This window comes from Synchiropus splendidus, chromosome 1 (genome assembly GCF_027744825.2).
Source record: "Synchiropus splendidus isolate RoL2022-P1 chromosome 1, RoL_Sspl_1.0, whole genome shotgun sequence".
Classification (NCBI taxonomy): Eukaryota; Metazoa; Chordata; class Actinopteri; order Syngnathiformes; family Callionymidae; genus Synchiropus; species Synchiropus splendidus.
The window spans coordinates 9,941,236-9,958,445 of record NC_071334.1 but is presented as its reverse complement, the minus strand read 5'-3'; positions in this window follow the sequence as shown (position 1 = coordinate 9,958,445).

The following is a 17,210-nucleotide window of genomic DNA, read 5'->3' as shown; positions in this document are numbered from 1 at the left end:
TTAGCTGTGCAGAGAAACCAACAACTGGAAAGCCTCATTAGCACGGCAACACCACGGCTTGCTAATTGGCAAACACTTTCTGCTAAAATAACTCTGTGGATTTGTGCGTGTGTGTGTGTGTTTCTTTGTTTTAATGAAGTATTGCGTGAGCGCAAAATATCAAAGACTATCTTGTGTAAATTGCATTTCTAAAAAGACTTCAAATGATGTGCAGAGTACTGCTGAGACAAAGAACATTTACAGTAAATTAGTTTTGGGGATAAATAGGTCTTCCTTTAACTAGCTTGGTCGGATATCTGAACCGTAATAATCTGTGGATATTTTGCTCCGAACTGCTTCTTCCATATTCACTTTGGATGCCATTAATGAAGGTCTCTGACATTCAAGCGAAGCATCATGAAAAAGAAGAATGATCCCGTACAAATAAACAATATATGCAGACAAATTTATCCCTTTATACACCGGACTTTTGACAATGAAATACTTCACTTTGATATCACTATTTCATAAGCTTGAAAACTGTTGTAGGTAAAGGCATACTGTCAATAAGAATTTTTTTTGTTATGGCCCAAACTTCGGGATGGAAGTAGAGCCATTCATTTCATATGTATATTATGGCGTCACTAGAGATGTTCACCGGATCCACTGGACATTCTCGTACTCGACAAGAATGATGGCTGGACATCAGCACTGTTGTTTACACCGCTGCTGCTCGTACTGTGGTGGCAACGCATCCTCGCTCCCATGGCGTGATATATTGTTGCAAGGTCACACATAAGGTTTTCAAATGAAGCATGTGCTCCGTCATCTGCGTCACATCCTGAAGAAGAATGAGGGACTTGTTAGCTTAGCAAGGTGGTGGCCATCCTTTTGTTCAGCATGTAACAACATGTCAGTTGCTCTCTAAAGCCACTCGAACCTCCCTCGCCATCTGCTTGTGTAAACTACTAAACTACTACAAATGTTGGCACCATCTAGTGACGTGACAAGGTGGAATAAACATATATCGTTTTTGAGGCACATGTTGAAGCAAAAAGAAGATCTGTCTCTTGAACCATAATGTTTTGGAAGTACACTGCACCTGTCTGAGGATGACCGTGAAGGGTCTGACGCAGACATTCGTCAACTCCAAAATATTGAAATCTATTACACAAATCTACAGACCACACCTAAAATATATATAAAGTTACTCTCTCTTCGGTGAGTTTTGGCACTGTTCTATCTCTGTGCTGTTTTAAAATCATATTGAGCGAAACAAAAAAAATAAACACCCTTGTCACCATGCATCAATAACATAACTCCATCCAATAAATAAATACATAATAGTAATGATAATAATAGTAATATCTAATAAGATACAGCCACCGCCTATAATGTGAGTGGATTACAGAGACGAAATTACTCCCTCGGGCTAAATCAGTGAAACATCACTTGGGATTTCACGCTTTGAAAACTTCTGAAATAATTGACCACCCGCTCACACGTCTCTGTGCGAGAAGAAAGGGGGATCACCCCTATTTTCTATCTCAGAACAAGCATCCCATTGTTTATTGTTGGGGTGCAGCTGGGCTTTGAAAGTTGAGCATGTCTGCCAGGGAGACAATGATGAGTCGGGTTCCACCCTTGCATCAGGAGTGACTCTATGATATGTAAATATATTTGAAAACTTTTCATAAGACTCACGAAGTGTTCTGCAACGCAGCAGCGAATTAATTCCCCCTAAGTGCAGCGTTGAAACCCTGCTGGGGTGTATCATTCACATGCCCTGAGATGACACTGATTTTAATTGTAAAAAAAAAAAGGCTGGACTTATAGCTGTGCCTATATTATCCTTGGTGAGTAATGAGTCCTGCGCTCAGCAAGCACTCCTGCTGAGCCCATGTCCTCATCACAGTTCTGCAGACACTTGCCTGACAGTTTGTGTCTGGAAGTGGGAGCTTCTCGATCAACTGTTTGAAAACACATTCAGAAACTTTGGAAGGCATTCAGTCCATTCTTGTTATTGTTATCAAGTGGTGAACTTTCCCACAAATGTATTCAGTAATTGTTGTCCACTTTGTGTTGTTCTTACAACCGTGTCACCATGTTATTGGGTACTGTTTATCTCTGGAAAAATAGTGCTGCCAAGTCATTCAGCGTTCAAAACATTACATAAAAAAATACTTATTTGGAAAATAATTTGCTCACCGGTTGCCTTGGCACTGGCTCTGAAAAGAAGGGTTCTAGGACCACTAAACCTAAACCTGAGCCTGAGCTGAGACCAAATGCAGTTCAGAAAGATCAACCCCTACCATCTTTGCTCCCATGGCGTCATATATTGACAAAAAAGGCAGTCTTCAGCATTGCATGTTGACACACTGGCAGCGTGACACATGACAAAAAGACGAGGTTAGGGTAAGCTCTTCTCAATCGCTATTTAAAGCCCATCAAACATGGTCACTGTGACAACGCTGCAGAAGGCCACTTTCTCAACCTCAAAATATTACGCCATGGGAGTGTGGATGGGTTGCACAAGCTTCTCCACCAAGTTGAGATCAACCCATTCGATGGTCCAGAAAGCTCCGACCGTACCTTTAAATGATGTCAGTGCAGCCTATAATTCATAGCTTTAAACTAATCTGACTTTGCGAGTGGTTCCAAGGGCGAAAGTCAGTTCTGGAATTTTAAATATGAAATCAAAAATTATTAACTGAGAAACAAATGTGCTAGATGTTGATGCTGTACAAAGAAGGAGGGATAGTAGGACGCTACTGACCAATGATAACAGCTCATATGTACTATGAAATGAACTGATAACAACAGAGAATTTTGGCAAAATGTTCTCCTTTCGATTCACCGGATTCAGTTTCATACCTGTCAATCTCTGCCAATAACTCCCCTTATAAAGCGGTGCAATTGCCCTTATGAATTGAAAAGAAACCTTACAAACACAAGTAAGGTTTCTTTTCAAGTAAGCATGGAAGATTCTTCCATGCTTACTTCTACGATTTCTCTCTGAATGATTCTTCTTCTAACACAATTTAAAACAATGGATGCAATGCGCATGCGCACACAACACTCCTATCGTCAAAGCCGAAAGCAACAAGAAAAAAAAATGCGTGATTGAGGATAACTTTTACTAGTATGATGCGCCGACCACTGTCAGCTACCAGCGAGACGAGACCATCCGTTTTGGATCCGAAATTGGTGAGTCGATATCGGTCTGGCGTAGGAATTTTTTTGTGTTCTAATGTATTTTTCCCAGTATAAAAGTCGTTATACGGCGTACAGGATTTGAAATTGTAAAAAAAAAACCGTATAGAATACAGGGAAAACTAAAAAGTTGACAGGTATGCAGTTTGAATAGACTCCCTAAGGGAGTGGGTAACAGCATGTTAGTGATGGGTTTTGAAGTACAGGCGAGTGATCTTACTTGTGAATACAGACTTCACCACCGCTTGGGTTTGTCACACAGACCTTGAGTTGTTCCTTTATGTTCCACGCTTCTGAGATACAGATGACCCCACTTGGGTGACTATGTCTCCGCGATCAACTCTTCAAATGGGAATTCTCTGTAATACAACTACACCAAGCTTGGAATATTTTAACATCTGCCACCTGGCTTTTCAGAAATTGACCATCCAAGTTTCTGGATGAATTGAAAGCCTAATCGGTGTAAAAATGAAACATTCATCACCAATGGGACGGAGCGTCTCGCCCAAGGACACACAGCGATTACTTCTCTGATTTGAGAAAATCGGACGAGCCTTTCAATTGCCATTTGAACGCTTCAGTGGTATAGTGGTATAGTGGTAGAGTTGTGTTCGTATACTTGGATGCAAGTCCAATGTATTCCCAGTGAGGCTTGGTCTCCGTCAGGGTTGTGCTTTGTCCCCAATCCTGTTCTTGGTCTACATTGACAGGATTTCGAGGCGCAGCTCTGGTGAGGAGGGTTTGCGGTTTGGTGGCCTGAAGATCCAGTCTCTACTCTTTGTAGATGATTTGGTTCTGATGGCTTCATCATTGCGTGACCTACAGCTCACGCTGGATCGGTTCGCGTCTGAGTGTGATGTGGCTGGGATGAGGATCAGCACCTCTAAGTCCGAGACCATGGTTCTCAACCGGACACGAATGGATTGCTCTCTCCAGGTAGGGACTGAGATCTTGCCTCAAGTAGAGAAGTTTAAGTATCTCGGGGTGTTGTTCTCATGTGAAGGGATTAGGAGATTGGTCGGCGAAGTGGGGCAACAGGGGCGGTATTGCAATCCCTTTGCCGCACTGTTGTCCATAAGAGAGAGCTGAGCCAGAAGGCAAAGCTCTCTAGATACCGATCAATCTTCGTCCCGACCCTCACCTACGGTCATGAGCTTTGGGTCATGACCGGGAGCGCACGGTCCCGGATACAAGTGGCTGAAATGGGTTTTCTCCGAAGGGTGGCAGGCGTCTCCCTTAGAGATAGGGCGTTTGGCGTGACCTCCTGAAACTGCTGCCCCTGCGACCCGGCAACGGATAAGCGGGCGACGATGGATGGATGGATGCTTCAGTGGTGAGGTGTGGAAGGAGGACAGCCAAGAGGTGGTGGATGGTATCAAATGCTTAGCAGATGACAAGCAGTGTTGGGAACAAACGTACACAGGAATCATTCAGAGTTGATCTGACTTGACTCTAAAGCACAACTGCAGATGGCTGCGTCTCCCTGATACATACAGTCCAGCTGCTTCATCCATTATTTTGCTCACCAACTATACAATGATACACAACGGTTTGTGACAGTCCTCCGTCGAGGCCTGTCTCTCCTCTCAGACGGTGTCACCGCCTGGCATAAAGGCTAAGTCCCCGTTGCTGCCTGACATCTCATTAACTGCTCGTCGATATTTATCAGTCTTAATCAGAGTTGTGGCAGGTCCAGTGTGATTACTTCCAGAGTGTGAAAGCAATCATGCCGCGTCCTCCTCGCCGTCCTTGATTTACAGACGGGTAACCGCCCGGCACGGTTGGGGAACTTTTAGAACGTGAAAGACAAAGTGCCTTGCAGTGCTTGCTGCTTTACAGCAGGGCAACACAGCAGATTTTTCTTCATGGTAGACTGAAAACTCTGTCCTGTTGAGGCATTCCAGTGTATACGGCGGAGAAGAGATACATGTTATTTATTGCATTCCAAATTTCTGTTTTTTTCTGGTCACGTTTACTGACTTTTGCTGTGATTCATGAAAAAATGATGGTGGGTATTGGTGCTTTACGACGTGACCCACCTATTGACTTTATTTGGTGCTTCCAAAAAGCATTGTTGCAAGAGCAGTACATGCACAGACATCTTAAAATTTCTGTGCCTGAGTCACTCATAAATTATTAAGGAAATAGCACACTCTTGCATAGAAAGGCTATGCAGGCGTTCGATTTTATACCCGCCCCAGATTGTGTATTCCCATTTTTTAAACCATGGACTCAATATCTATATGCATTTCATTCAAGTTATCTACATTTTCAAAGATTACAAGGCAGAAAAATTACTTCCAGCCTTTTACTGTGTTTGGAAATACAAATTCTGTCAGTCTGCTATTCAAAAATATGTCATTATCACTTGCTGAAATCAAACATTGAAACTAAAGGTTCATCATCAAATGTTTCTTTCTACTCTTATCATGAATAATAGTCATTGTAAACATGAAGTGGTCAGCTCTTTTAAACCAAAGGTCTAGGACAATTGCTGTCATAGTTGCGAATGAGAATGAGTTCCCCCAAAGTTCAAGTCTAAAAAAACTGTGTGAATATGAAAAACTTTAATGGGAGTATGAATTACATGAGGCACCAGGAAACAAGGTTGCGTTTCTCAAGTCGCCGTCTTTCTCACACCAAATTCCTGCCACAATCTTGTGTCCTGGCCTCATGACCTGCCTGAGGACATGCAATTAGTCCAGAATAAAGCTGTCTAATGTCAAGTGGCAGCCAAACAAAGGTGCAGCAATGGGTGGCGCAGGCTAACGTGTTAACATTCCTCAGCTCTTCACAGCTGTGTGGCTGTCGAGACCCTTAAGGTGTGCTTTTGAAAGGGGGACTTGGTGTCCACTTATTTCGACTTCAGCTGGGAGCACTGCCACTGACCTGTAAACAACACCAGTCGCCTCAAGTCGTGAGGAAACAAAGACAGAGAAGTGCAACTTGAGTCGGGGAGGTCAAACACTTGTCTCAACTGAAAAATATTCCAGTTTAAATCGTACTTTTCCTCAAATGATGCGGTTGGCGAGTCATGTCTTCTGCTTGTTGTTCCTTCATTCGAACTGTCTGATGCGGTTCAGACGCAGGACCTCTGAGCGAGCTACGATGCCTGGGATTGGACAAAAGTGAAACACACGTGACCTCGCTCGCAGCCAGGCGGTTCCATCATGACAGACAGGGTCACATCGAGGGCAGATCGCGGTGCATCACGGGTAAAGTGTGTCCTGATAATAACACTCGCAGCTGTGGCATAACAAGTGCAGGACAGCTGGTGAAAAGCAAATTTATCATACTATGAAATTAGATCGGAATAAACAAATGACAGTCCTTGTGTCAATAGTTGCTCACCTCCCGCTGCCGCTCAGATTGGTTATGTCTGATAGGCAAATGGAGACTGCTCGCATCTATGCCATTTACCTGATACCCATTTAGCAAAGTGAGCTGCAAACTGTGTCCAATAAAGAACAAGGCCTCCGATAGTTGACGCCTTAGCGCTGGCAATTACCTCCCATTATACTCTTGATCATTAGAGCCGTCATATTAAACACGTGGAGAATGTGAGGCTCCTCACAACAAACGCTGCTCGTGAACTCAGCTTTGATAACAAGATGAAAACGGGCTAATTCATGCAGCCAGTATTGTCGCGCACAATGTTCTTGGGGCTGGTGCAAAAAAGACCATTTGTGACAGGGGAAAAGTCCCTGAGACATGTTAACACCAACTCTTTGTTCTGGCCAACTCACAGTCATAATCCCCACACTCCTTTATTCTGCCTTTTATTGTAAGATTTTACTGGAGTTTAATGAAGACAAAGGCATTGAAGTAATGGAATATGCATCTGATAAGGCTCGGAAAAGGACAAAAACGCACATATAAGGGAGGAAATTAGCTTGTGTGAAGGCATAAACCCATGGAAGTTGCCAGGGTGCAGCTATGAAGCGGGGAGTCATATATTTTATTGAAGTATATTCTTTCTTACAAGGCTTGTGTTGTAGTAATAGAGACCAAATAACTTGAGATGAAGACCAAACTGAATATAGAACACAGATAGCTCAACCCCAACCAGCCCAGTTTTATTGATATGCTTTTGTCCAGTAGACTTATTCTGCTTATAATATAAATGAAAGGACGTGCATAATATAACTTAAGTTCATTCTTGGGGTAGGTGCCACTCAGCGCCTTAATAGGAACCATTTTTACTTTACATTTTTTTCTTTTTTTGGCTTTTGAGATTTTAAAAATTATTAATAGAGGCTGTATCTGTCATTTGTGTCATCTCGCATGTTGACGCAATTCACTTAATGTGGCGTTTCCTGACACCGTGGATCGAGCATCATGAATCAGAAAGATTTGTGGTTATGGTTAAGCCTTGGGGGACCACTCCTTTCACTATAAAAAATATTACTCTCACTTGGTATATACATATGTAGCTCCTCATGTAGCCATGCGCTTTGCTCACACTGTCTATTTGGAGGCACCATCTCAAAAGCTCACAGTCGACAGCCCCAGCCCATCCCCAACCTCTACTTTTGGAATGTCACGCAGGATGGGAAACATATGACCCCATAGAAACACCACTGCAACACATACTACATACAATGTGGAAGACCAACATCTGCGTCTACAATGGACGCCAGAGTCCACTGGAAAACAGTAGCCATTTGAAGGCTGGGGAGTGAGAATTTGTTCACAAAAATCCTGGCAAAGTGAGACCAGACTCTTGAAGACTGGTCTCAAGTACTGCATGCCTTGGACAATAAAGGCCTCTACACAAACCAGAGTGGCCCTCCTAAAAGTTAGCTCCCACATGGTTCTATTCAACGGCGTGTGTTCTAAGCAACCATGTCCACAGCAGAACATTCCCCCAGTACCTGCAGACTGACAGTGATTGCCTCTCATTCTGTTCCTTTGACAAAGTCACACTCCACTGAAAAGCATGCGTGTCCTCACAGAAGGCAGTTGCATGGTGTTGACATATGAATGCGCTCTTTGCATGATGGGACCACAAGAAAGACCTATCAGCACTTCTTTTCTTTCAAACGGGGACATGCTTGACAACAACAACAACACTAGCACACCTCTCACGATGCATGCTCCACTGGCCTCGTGTGATGTGATAAAAACCGACTCATTGACTGCCAGCCAAAGCCGACAGACACGTTCGGGCATCGACAAAACACAAATGCAGCCTAGTACCACATTCATATTGTAGTTTAAACTGCATGCCTTTTTAAATCAGAGATTTTATCATCAGGTTTGCTGCCTGACAAGATTGTGAGGCGAATAAGGTGGTGTATTCTAATTCACCTAAAAGGGCAGGTGATTTCCATGCTCATCCAGTGACCACACGATAATCTCACTAGGCTGCTAGCAACAAACAAGGCTCAAGTGTGTTGCTCAGGGACAGCGCAATCCATAAATATACATATCAGGCACCAGGATCAAACCGTCAACCTCTCAGTCATAGGCCGGTGACTCCCTCAGCTGTTGCCCAATTCCCACCTGGAGAGGTTTGATAGCATAATAAGCATTATCTCCTCTGAGAAAGTTGCATGTAGAGCCACAAAACAGCAAATATATTGCATTTGTACTCACTCTTTACGAATAGGCAGCATTTCATCTAGCACTGAATAATTGCATCTATCCATTTTACATTGGTTATACGGATACTTGGTGATGAAGAACCATTCTATAAGTGGGGTTGAATATCACAACTATTCTATAAAACCAACATATTTTTTTCAGTCTTCAGTTGTATGGTTTTTACTCACCTCTCCACAGTTAAACTTTGCCCGTGCTGTATCAATTGTTGAGTGACCCAAAAACGTCTGTGACTCTAAATAATAATAATAATAATAATAATAATAATAATAATAGATTTCTCCATTTGGGACTTTGTATAATCTTATCTCATTGATTATTAGCAGCTTGCTACAGCTCCGCGCTAATAATTTATGAATTGAGCATCTTGCATCACAAAAGCTTACATTTTAACTTTTACTTTTTACTTTTTTGTATAATCATACTGGAATAAAATGAAAGCCAGGATCATGTATGGTAATGGACTTTCCTTAAAATGTTCAGTCAAGCTCTGCAATAATTCCGAATTATACTTTGTTCTTTGTATTTCTATATTTTCCATGATCATCATGAGCCTCTTTCTGTTCACCTTTACCCTTTACTTTCAGTACACTTATTTATCATTTAAAATCAACTCTAAACTATGCAGTCATCATCATCATCATAAACAAGTGTCATATGCAGTAATAAAAAAGGAAAACATGGTGATGTGATTCACATCTAATTGACCAGTTTTTGTTTTCCTGTTTTCTGCAATTGTCTAAAGCAGCCATTTATCACGTCATGGCGTTCTGATAGTTCGTCCTCCCTTTGCTCAAAGGCAAAAACACACTAATAACAGAGTGAGCTTTCAAGTAAAACAGGCACCTTCCACTGTTCCTCTTTAGGATTTTCAAAGTGGTTTGAACTACCAACCCTGTGGTCAGACGTTCAATCCTCGCCCTGCTAACTGACCGCCGCGCGGCTGAGATAAGGCAGCTGAGATTACCGGCCCTGCTGAGTTCCTCCTCGGGCCATACAAGCTCCCGCTGGACTGGTGATTATTGCCAGACTTTATTGCCTCTGCCTCAAAACATTGGGAATAGACTCACACACACACAAGTGTTTACCATTCCCCGCACATTCGGAGTTAACATTCGGTATGCTTGTGCTTATCGATGCTTATGGCTAATATGCGTGTGGCTAACCGTAATGGAACTGTAATATAGCAATTCCTATTCAAATCTCTTCATCTCTCCATGTCTAACATGGCAACAACCGACCTTGTGCATGCAAACGTCTGCTCTCCTGCACACCATAGGCTATCCTTCCTACCCTGAGTTCTGTTTCGCGGCTCTCTATCTCTGCCGTGATTCCATCCGATTTGCCGGTTTGTGACTCACCTTGCCTCATATCTCTTTGTTTTCTGGTCTGTTTTTTTGTAGTGATGGTTCGATGAGGCTTCATGAAACAGTGACTTCATTTTCAGGGGGGGTTCTACTGAAACAAATCAAATCCAAGTATTTTTAAGAGAAGGAAAGACAATGAGGAGACCTCTTTATAGGACATTTTGACGATAATATATCTCTATTTCATCCAGGTTACAGTGATGACTATAACTAATAAATATGTCATTTGTTGTTGTGTCTCGTTCATGGTTGTGACACACTTTCATGTGACTTTCGCTGTCACGTTTCAGCAGCCGATACCACACGTCAGTGAATGATCCAGATTTGCAAGTACACATCTCTTTTCTAAGGGAGGGCTGCGAGTTCTCACTGCTCTCCTTGTGTGATGCCCCATCTTTGACCCGTCACGCCACAGCCCCTCCTCCTTCGTCTGTTCCGTTTGTCATAATCCTCGTCACCATCTGCCCCCCCTCCTCTCACAGGGTCAAAGACTGGTCATGCTCCGAGGAAACAAGTTCATTTTTGTCAAATTACGTGCTATAGATCGTGTTGCCCTGCTGTTCATTTGTCCCATTTTACCTCTTCTGTTGCGCCTCTTCCTCGGCAGACTCGGTTAAGGAAATCAAAAGCGTGGATTCCATTTTCCAATGATGCTCACAAGCTCAGAATTGATAGTGTATTTACACCAGCTCACCTCAGTAATTTTACGGTAGCTGCAGTTGTATGTGTAATTCACACACATACATCCAAACACACCTACTTCGACCTACTTTTGTTCAGCCCGAGACACCAGTGCTGCCGATTTACTTGTACGCCTGTTAAGCAGAGTGTGAAATATATCTCCAGCTGTTTGTTGTAATGCATACAATTATAGCTACAACACCAGCTGCAGACACAACATCACGTATACACAACAAGATGAGGTGATTTCTCGAGCAGAAAGGTGTAAGAATTGCGAGTTAGGGTTTAAGGGCGGATGGAAAGTGTGATGACTAACTTTCAGTCAGGCCAAGAAATGAGTTCACAGACCTTGCGTCTGATTTATCCTGAGCATTTCCTGTTTAGTCTGAAGTAATAAGTTTAAGTTATGAAATTGTGATGGTCTGTTGAGGCTTCTTGAAACAGTTCTTTATTTCAGAGATCAGAAAAATAATAAAAATATATGAGAGGTAAAATAAAAAAATGAAATAAAAAATAATGTGAGGTTTCACCTAAGTGGTTGTTCAAATAGGAAATATTTTTAAAGCGCCATCTAGTGGACTCAGGAAACAAAGGCGCTGTTTCATGAAACGTCAGTGAAATCATTAAATATATTTCCAAAAAAAATTCAATCCATGAAAATGAATTCAACACTGTGCTTGCCGATCCATTTTGAATGACATAATATGTAATAAATCACACAAATCCAAGAATCTACGCTTTAATTATTTGTGAGACAAATTAATCGCACCGCTGATTTAAGATCCATTTTCTTCCTTCCTGCCGAGCTGAAACTGCAGCCGCATGATGAGAAGGCAGATGAGCCATGAGCTGAAATCATTGCTGTAGCAGTGGGAACAAGAAAAGGTCAGAGTCAAACTGTGAACTCAGCCATGGGGGTCAGGGTGGGAGCAGTCGGGGGGCACATGACCTGTTGCGACCGTGTCACGCCAATGTGTTGCCTGTGTGCAAATGAAGCATATGCCAGAGCAGGTTGATTCGGTTTACTCCGAGGCAGAAGGTTTTACTCGTCGCGGGCTGCTTTGTTTAAAAGCCAACCTTTACTTTTGAAACATGCATCTGTCTCTTTTGTCCCTGTGCTCAATACAATTTCCCAAGATGAATCACCAGCTTCTCCACAACCATGTGATAATAACTTGTGAAGTAAACCACCACTGGAACTAAGCAGCATGTGCAACTCAATATTGTCCCGCTCTCCTCTCTCCAGGAGCGTAGTACATTATACAAACCCATTATCTACCTATTTCCAATTCAAGCTAACTTTGCCCCAAAGTGGAATAAAACACGATTAATGATTTCAATTACTCTGACCCCGCTCGCCGGCTACAGTGCCTGAAGTCGAGGTGAGAGAGCTGCGCAGCATAAAAGCCGATAGTGAAGGACATTTACTGGGGGAATGATTCAGTGGGGAGGCTGGCAGATTGTGCTGGCTCATCAGAGGTGGAACAAAACTTCTTATTGCATCAGAGCATTCTATTTAAACGGAAAGCAACTCTGAACATGACCTCACAGACGCGGCACGAAAGTAAAGACAATATAATCACACTATTGTTTTCTGTAGAGCTTGTAGACAACCGGAGACGCGGATACCAGACGCTTCTAAAAATACTCTTTACTGCCTTTTAAACCCTATTGAGAGAGACTGTACATTAATTTTAAAGGGAAAGCAGTAGACAATACAATTATAAAGATGAGAAAATGTTTAGGGAAAAAGAGGTAACATCATCAGCTGACTTCTTAGTTTGAAGAAATGATGTGTAGTGAGGATGCAGAGGACATGTTTCAGAGGCACGAGCTGGTAGGAAGATGAATGAACTGCAGTAGAAACAAGACAGAATACATGTGTGGGAAATAGAGGGTGCAAAGAGGAAGATTGGAGGCGCAGCAGGTGGTGAAATTGGGGTCGACCGTCAAGTTTTGGACTGAGGTCTAGTTATGTGATGAAGAGAGTGCTGGCGTGGTGGAGAAAATAAGATATTTGTGGTTTACAGGAATATAATATTTCAACATGATAAGGAGAATTTGCGTTCTGGCCTACGACAGCTGATACAAAACACACTGGGCTGGTGAGGCTTCATGAAACAGTGTCCTCATTTTCAGAGGCCAGGAGGTGGGGCTCTTTTTGGAATGATGTGAGGTTTCGTTAAAGCAGTTGCTGAAATCCAAAAAGAATTAGCGCAATAGTGCCATCTAGTGGGCTCTGAAAAGAAGGACACTGTTTCATGAAGCCTCATCAGCCCAACACTGCTCTAAACTGACCCCCTTTTACACGTTTGACACATGGATGGAAGAACTTTGCTAGGACAGGTTGGACTGTACAGATCACGGATAAACAATAGTATCCTAAATTTCCTGGGGTGTTTTTTCACGTTTCTGCGAGCTGTGAGGACTAAACCGGGTTCTGGGGAAAACATGATGGGAAAAAAAATGTCTTGAAGATGCTGAAATACAGCAAAATAAAATAGGGAAACAAAAAATTGGGCCTGTAAAATGAAATGAAAAGGTAGTTATTACAAGAAGTGCCAACAGTCAAGGTTAAATAATGAAATATACAAACATTTATTGTTTGAGTTTTCTCTCCGTGCTGTCTTCATGCTGTTTTCTTTGAGACCAAAAGCTTCATGGAAGCCAAGTCTGTCATTCACCAGCGTGTTAAATATCACTGTGCCGAGCAATTATTATGACATGAAAAAAAAATGGTTGTCTCTCATCAGGCTCGACTTCAAAAGCCCCCTGACTTCTTTTTGAAGTCACAACACGCCAATACCTGAGCGCAACAGATAGACCCTGTTCCCTTTTACCCATAATTCCTCTTTTTTTATGATTTCGCCGCCAAGCGAACAGGTGGGGGAGGAAGAGATAGATATACAAAACAAAATGTGTTAAGTGCTTTCTTTCTTCGCCTGTAATCTCTCCGAGCAGCAGAACGGCTGTAGAATTCGCCGTGGAGGTCGGATGGTGACAAAGTCCTTTTCAATCGGCGATGAAAGAGTTTGGAATAATTCGCCATTCTGTGTGGCCCCTTTGTGCCCCTTATCCACTTATTCAAATCAGTGTAAATGGCGACGTGTCATATTAGCAGATTGGGGGAACGAATTGTAAATGCCTACATTTGTTTGTAACTTAAGAGCAGGTGACATGCAGAAAGAAGAAGAATGCAGTGATCCCGGTTTGGAGTTCAGAGTCAGCGCCTCCGTGAGCAAGTCAGTATAGTAAATGACAGAACTACAGTTGCATTAAATAACAAACAAGTTAAAAAAAAGAGTTATCATGTCTTAAAGGTCACTGAAATCTTAACTTGGGAGCAGGTCGAAGTGGTGAAGAAGAATTTGGGTCATGCTTTGCTTTGTCCAGCTTGCTCAAACTTATTGTATTAACAGTCTACATGCAAGCTCTTCAAATCATCCAACATCATCCGTGTCTTTCCAGTACTATACAGATAACACACAGGTTTAGCAACTCATGAAGAAGTCACAGTGGGGGACTGCTGTCTTAGCTTGTCTTGATGATGTCACCAAATGGATGGCACAAAACATACTTCAGATAAACTAGTTTAAACAAAAACATTGACAGCCTCCGTCCAGATAGATAACTAGCATAACATAGCCTGAAATCTCAGTGTCCTACTCATATACTCGCTCATATACTCTACCGCTGCTGGTGTTGAACTCAGCAGCGAGGCTTCCATCTGGCTCTAACAGAGAGCAGCACATCACTCCAGTGTAGGCTTCTCTGCGCTTTAGAATGGACATCAAAATTTGACTGACTTTTAAAGCCTGTCTTGGTCTGACCCCCGACTACATTGTAGAACTGCAGACCCCAACCCAGACCCTCAGATCCTGCTAGTTGTCCAGACTTAAATCTAGAGGTGACAGAGCCTTTTCTGTCAGTCTGTCAGAGGAGATCCGAAACATAACACATCTTTACTGCTCTGCATGTGAAGCACTTTGTGAACAGCGTTCTAAAAAAAAAAGCTGTCTAAATAATGCTTTATTATGATAATTCATTGTACTATTATTACAGTAGTTTTGAGTCTGGTTTTTTCACACACCCTTGAACATTGCAACATAGAGGAAATAGTCCTGGTAAGTATCTGTCTGCTAGATTTGAGTCTGGAAATGTCCAAGTTGACTGATGAGGCGGGGAAAGAGACAGGAAGACCCCGGGAGTAACGTCCAGGGGCTAAAGATTTCAGCACCGTATCCATCATCCCGGCATATGAGTGACTGCTGGATGTTGGACGCTGAATTGTTAATTAGCTGAACTACGAGGACTCCTTGAAAGAAACCATGAGCGCTGAATGGAAATTGTCTGACAACCACGGACGGACCCTGAAGCGAAGTTTGTCGGAGCATTTTTTGTTTGAGCATTGTCTTACTCGTAATGGACACTTCTGGGGTAGAATATGAAATGCTCAGTCAACTGTCAGAGACCAGAAGAAGAATTGATGCTTTTCAACACAAAAACAAAAACGACTGCTAAAGTAGTTGTGGTGCCCAGTGGGGACGTCTGACTCATGCTTGGATAAAGACATGAAATCTCCACGGTAGCTGAGAATTGTCACTTGTTATTTTGGAATAAGTGGCATTCGGAATTGAACTACAGACAGCAACATGTTCATATCTTTCTCTCTGTTTATTAAGACTCAATAAATATCTAAGTTGTCATGTGAAAATGGTATGTCAATGAAAGTACAGTAAAGATATCACAACACGGTGTGTGTCAGCGTTCCCACCACACTTCCACCAACTGTAGGCCTCCGTCACCCAGACACGCCATTTTATCATTTGAAAAAACAAAAGGATGGCGAAAGGAGGAGTGAAAGACGTGAGGAGCGGGTTTCGGGGGGGAAAGGCCATTCACTGTTTCTTGAATGTTGCTAAACAGGATTAGAATTTGCAAGAATAGGGGTAAACAGTGGCAGGCTACATGGGGGGCCAATGGGATGGGAGTTGGCTGGAAGGGGCTGTGTGAAGAAGACAATGGTTAGATTAGCCATCTGTGGGGGCTTCTGCAGCTCGGCGTCATTAACTAGCTTAGGGTCCCAGCAGTAACACCCCAAATTCTTCAACCCCCCCGCCACTTGTGCATTAAATATTGTCTGACCTATGTTTGTGAGTCCCTAGTGCAATTGAAGACAGGGTCATCTGAGGTTATGCAAAGATACAATTTTCCAAACTGAACATTCTGCTCAGAAAGAGATCCAGGAAAACATCCCCACGACTCCAAACGCGGCCCCCTCTCCTTCGTTCTTGGGTTCAGCCACACAGTTTGACATTTCCTTTGTCCCTTTTCTGTCTCTGGAGATGATCAGTGCCATTTTGCATATCACTGCGCATCAGTTGGACGGGACACATGGCTGACACTGGGACCTCATTCAAGTATGTACCACAGAGGAGAGGGGTGGGACAGCGCAGAGATTCTTGTGTGTTCACAAAGCCCCTCGCTGTTGTTTTGATTCTTTATGGGGCATTTGATGTACACCCACTGCCCTCAGATAAAGCACCGGGGTTCACTCTGTTTCTTTTTTTTTTCATTGCATGAGGGTCGTCCAAAAACAGGGAAGCAATGTGCCTGATATGTTTATGGAGTTTCAAATATGCATAGTGTTAATAACACCGCAGGAGTTGGACCAAGCTGAGTTTTATTTTGGTTGCATGGGTTTCCTCTTGATTCTCTTCCAAAAACATGTTCAAAAACATGCTGTGGTGATGTCACATTTTCACATGTGAGCGGAACTGCAATGTACCAGGAAACAGTTCCGTGTTTTCCATGTCTCTTGTGAAGGCGCAGAACATGCAACTTAAAGTGAGTATTCATCATCATATTTGTAAATAACTGCTTTGTGTAATTTAATTTTCAATTTTTTTCTCGTTCAAACTGAAAACTATTACAGAATTTGGTCACAAGATGAAACTTTTCACCCTAAAATATGTGTCAGAACAGACAGAGTCTTCTGTACTTTACCTGTCGATCATCCAGTCAGTGACCATGAATTATTCATCACGCCATTGTTAATGCCTCTACATGTTGACTCATTAGTGGCTATCCTGGTGCGTGTTTACATTATGGAATTGACATCAATGTAAACTTCACTGTTTGAGGTGGAAAATTCACGCAGCGCTCATTGACTTCCGAGGTAATTACAACGATAACCTCATCGTGTCAATGCACATTAGAAGGGTCTAATGGCCATGTGCCATTTTTTGTCTCTTGCAGTGCTTCTGTGTTTTTCAGACCTCAACAAAAAAGGATTTTTTTAACATTCAAGGCCTAGATGAGACAAAAGTGAAATTTCCATTCATCTTATTGACCGTGGTAATTATG